General features: G+C 31.8%; 1 long non-coding RNA gene across 1 annotated transcript; it reads right to left on the reverse strand.

Moving 5' to 3' along the window:
• Positions 1–3,431: 3,431 nt before the first annotated feature.
• On the reverse strand, positions 3,432–4,626 carry LOC139891512 (uncharacterized). The gene is made up of 3 exons (XR_011773689.1): positions 4,480–4,626; positions 3,944–4,016; positions 3,432–3,833 (listed from the first exon to the last, which is right to left on the reverse strand). It is a non-coding gene; the product is annotated as an uncharacterized lncRNA (long non-coding RNA).
• Between the last annotated feature and the right edge of the window lie 279 nt (positions 4,627–4,905).

Raw genomic sequence — 4,905 nt, forward strand, 5'->3', positions numbered from 1 at the left:
TACTGTAAGTAACAAAGGTTTCTTGATCTTGGATGATTACTTGGAATGGATTTAGAAAACTTGGAAGTAAATTTGCAATCTTGGAAGTATTCTTGATTTTATGAAACTAGAACTTTTGGAATTTATGAAGAACACTTAGTAACTTGAAGATAGAACTTGAGAGAGATCAATTAGATGAATAAAATTGAAGAATTAAAGTGTTTGTAGGTGTTTTTGGTCGTTGGTGTATGGATTAGATATAAAGGATATGTAATTTTGTTTTCATGTAAATAAGTCATGAATGATTACTCATATTTTTGTAATTTTATGAGATATTTTATGCTAGTTGCCAAATGATGGTTCCCACATGTGTTAGGTGACTTACATGGACTGCTAAGAGCTGATCATTGGAGTGTATATACCAATAGTACATACATCTAAAAGCTGTGTATTGTACGAGTACGAATACGGGTGCATACGAGTAGAATTGTTGATGAAACTGAACGAGGATGTAATTGTAAGCATTTTTGTTAAGTAGAAGTATTTTGATAAGTGTCTTGAAGTCTTTCAAAAGTGTACGAATACATATTAAAACACTACATGTATATACATTTTAACTGAGTCGTTAAGTCATCGTTAGCCGTTACATGTAAATGTTGTTTTGAAACCTTTAAGTTAACGATCTTGTTGAATGTTGTTAACCCATTATTTATTATAACAAATGAGATGTTAAATTGTTATATTATCATGCTATTATGATATATAATATATCTTAGTATGATATATATACAGTTAAATGTCGTTACAACGATAATCGTTACATATATGTCTCGTTTCGAAATCATTAAGTTAGTAGTCTTATTTTTACATATGTATTTCATTGTTAATACACTTAATAATATATTTACTTATCATTTAACATAATTAACCAAGTGTATCAATATCTTAATATGATTCATATGTACCTAGTAAGACGTTGTTATAACGATAATCGTTATATATATCGTTTTCGAGTTTCTTAAATTAATAGTCTCATTTTTATGTATATAACTCATTGTTAAAATACCTAATGAGATACATACTTATAATAAAATCATGTTAACTATATATATAACCATATATATGTCATCGTATAGTTTTTACAAGTTTTAACGTTCGTGAATCACCGGTCAACTTGGGTGGTCAATTGTCTATATGAAACCTATTTCAATTAATCAAGTCTTAACAAGTTTGATTGCTTAACAAGCTGGAAACACTTAACCATGTAAATAACAATTTCATTTAATATATATATATATATAAACATGGAAAAGTTCGGGTCACTACATCATCAGCCTATCAACGTTTTTAATATAAGAAACTGAAAATCAACCCGTGGATTCAAATTTTTGACCCGTCACCTAAACCGACCCAACCTGACCATTTCAAATTTTTAGCCATTTTAACTCGTTACCTAAACAGGCTTAATCTGACACGTTTGCCAGGTATAGTTAGTATACAATCTGACTGAAACTAATTTTTGACAGCTACCCCCAACCCACCATTTCAAACCATAGCCATTTTGGCGATATTAACTATATAATATAATATTACATTTAAATATATAAAGTTAAAGAATGATCTTGGTGCCTTAGAAAAAACAATGATCAAGGAAGTTGTATAAATTATAAGTTGAATTTGAACCCATTTAGCCAAAAAAAGATATTTGAACCTTTTGAGACAAAACAGAAGCCAAAGTCAACCTAGAAAAGATTGGTGAATTATAAATGGGCATAAATTGATGAAATACATATGAAAAAATGACTTGTCAATCAGAACACATAATATAATTTTATCTTTAATTAGATAGAAGATAATTAAGAGATGTAAAAAGTATTTGCCAACCTATCCAGTATTTGTCAACCTGTTAAAAGATGAATTTTTTTTTATATAAAAAGCTGTTACTAACTGTAGAATGCTGATATCTTGACGATGGACAAACTCCGGGCGCAAGAGTCCATTCCCATTGTCCAATTTTATGCATAAGCAGTCCATAAGCATCTGCTAATGGCTGTAGAACACATACAATAATACAACCGTTGTTATTAAAATAATTATTTGCAAGTTAAATTCAACTTTCACGATAAAATTCTCAGCACATGTGCATTACAACTCAAAAAACAGAGCTAAATTATGCTAAATCATAGACATAAACACAATGTCGTATGGTGCGTGAGGTGTCTCTTCCACCACAAAGCAAAAACATACCATCTGAGCGTGCACTAGCGGTAGTATACCTAAGTACAAACAAAGGAAAATGTGTACAATTTCTGTTCCAAAGCTATAACTTTTGAAAATAACAAAATATACAGAAAATAATAACAATAATTCATTCTCATGCTTCTTTCTAATTTTTTATTTAAATTTAATTACCTGAAATACAACCATGGTTCCAACAGCAGCTGCAGCATGAGCAGCCCGTGGTGAAGGGGCTTCCCCAGCCGGTTGCATTCTGCACGACACTTCAAGGATCAACATTTGATATGGAACCAACTTTAACTAAGCAAAATGCCAAAAGATGATGTAGAAATTAACTAACCTGATCCATTTCTTAGTATGAACATCATAACAATGAACAGAGTTTGTCACTCCAATGTAATCATTTTGGGAAGATAATCAAATTGATTAAGAATGGCCACCGACACACTTAATGGATCTTGTGATGCAACATTATCTAGAAGAAGAACGCATGGTTGCAAAACTCGGATTAAATCGGCGAGAACTCGCCGAGTTATCGTTTTCAGTAGCTCACCGAGAACTCGATGGCTAACTCGGCCTATAAATCGGTCAACCGCCGGTCTACGGCGGTGAACAGCCGGTCTACGGCGGTCAATTATTCAGATCTCGCCGGAAATGACAGGAGAAAGAAAAGAAGATGAGAGAGGAAGGAAACAAGTTGAAACCGGTCACAAAGTAGGCCGTAAGTTGCTTAAATCTGCTGTGACTTTTTGAATTTTATTAAAGTTTTTTGTGGAGAAGAAGATGAGAGAGAGAGAGAGAGAGAAAAGTTACTCTGTAAGTTGCTTAAATCTGTACTCCATCTATTTTCTAGGCATATTATATACCATTATTTATATTTAAATATATATTATAATTATTAAATTATATTATATATTTATTTATATTTATATATTTTTATATATAATACCAGCCCTGTAAGAGATTCACTTTAGATTAATTTCTTTTACTTTTGGCAAATGACAATAAAAGTCCCTAAAGTTTAACAAAATCAAAATAACATGAACATACTTGATATATTATACATATATATTGAAAATAATTAGTTATATTAGAAAAGTCAACAAAAGTCAACATCCGAGTACTCCTCCGAGTTCTCCCCGAGTCGCCGATTACTCCTCAAAAACCTCCGGCCGAGTACTCCCCGAGTCGCGAGTTTTACAACCTTGAGAAGAAGACCATACCTAATGCATGATCACATTGGAGTCATGGCAGTTAATAAAGATATTAAAAACATTATGCAATTAACAATTGTACCTGTAAAAATCGATAAATACATACAATAATCATCAAATTCAAAGGGTATGTGGATAAGCATTTTTCAAGGTATACACCAATACAATATCATTAATTTTTTTTCTCTTCATTGTACTTAACATGATGTTATTATTATAAACCTTAGGAAATACAAAATTAAAATTGCAAAAACAAAGACATAATACAAAGTACGTTCGGACATGTATTATCAAAAACACAAATAAAAAACAAAAACTAAATGCAATAGCAAATGAATAAGGAATCTACCTTTTGAAGAAAGTAGGAGCTCCAAATACCCAAAAACCGTTCATGAAAACCAACTGAAAAAAACAATTGAAATCATTGAGCAAATAATAAGAGGAGAATCGAATAGATCGTACCTTTTATCGATTAATGTTAGGAATGCCAAATATCAAATATATGATCGTACTCTGATTGTTTAACGAGGATACACTAACGAATGTGATGGAACCCTGGTTGATTATCTTCAAGATGCTAATCATCTACATACCAAAATTAGGGCTTACGTTAGAAATCGTAATAGAAGTCATCGTAAGTTCCGATTGTAACCTGAATCGATGCAATTCACAAGTATTGGTAAGAAACACAATTTGGCATATGCAGGATTGTTGATAAGAAACATAATTGTGTGATTCACTAAGAAATCACAAACACATCTCACAATCATGGTACCCTAATCGAACCCAAAAAAATTATAAAAGAAACGAAAATGAAACCGTCATTGTAATACAATCATTGAATCCCACTTTACAATCATAATTTTAGTATTACAAAACCTAAATAAAATCAAAGATGATATATGAAAACATAATGATCGAATCCCTAAATTAGAAATACTCGCCCGCGGTTATTAAACCCCAATTCAAAGACATACTGATTCAAAGCAGAAAATCAAAGATTCATTAAAAAAAGCATGAATGAAGGATTAGATGTCGGAAGACTCACCCGCTGCGATTGAACTGTGGTTGTTGAACGATGGATTCGACGTTAGGGTTATGGTCGTTGCCAGGAGTGAAGCAATCGAATGATTTTTGTGTAATGTGTTTTGGATTTTATGTTTAAACATATAAGCTTTTCTAAATTTAAATCATGATAAGATCAAAATTATTACCTTCACAAGAAATTAGGGATCACAAATTTGGCAACCAGGTTGCCAATGGGGCTTTGCCTCATTGGTCACCATGTTAACATGGTGTTCGAGGAGACCAGGGTTCGAGTCTCGGGGGGGGGGGGATTTTCGTGAATTAACTTCGTGTGCTAACCACTAACATTGCCTTTCAAAAAAAAAAAAAAAAAAAAAAAAAAAAAAAAAAAAAAAAAAAAAAAAAAATTTGGCAACCAGGTTTGTGTTTGAATAGGATTGGAATGTAT

Source organism: Rutidosis leptorrhynchoides, chromosome 2 (assembly GCF_046630445.1).
Source record: "Rutidosis leptorrhynchoides isolate AG116_Rl617_1_P2 chromosome 2, CSIRO_AGI_Rlap_v1, whole genome shotgun sequence".
Taxonomy (NCBI): domain Eukaryota; kingdom Viridiplantae; phylum Streptophyta; class Magnoliopsida; order Asterales; family Asteraceae; genus Rutidosis; species Rutidosis leptorrhynchoides.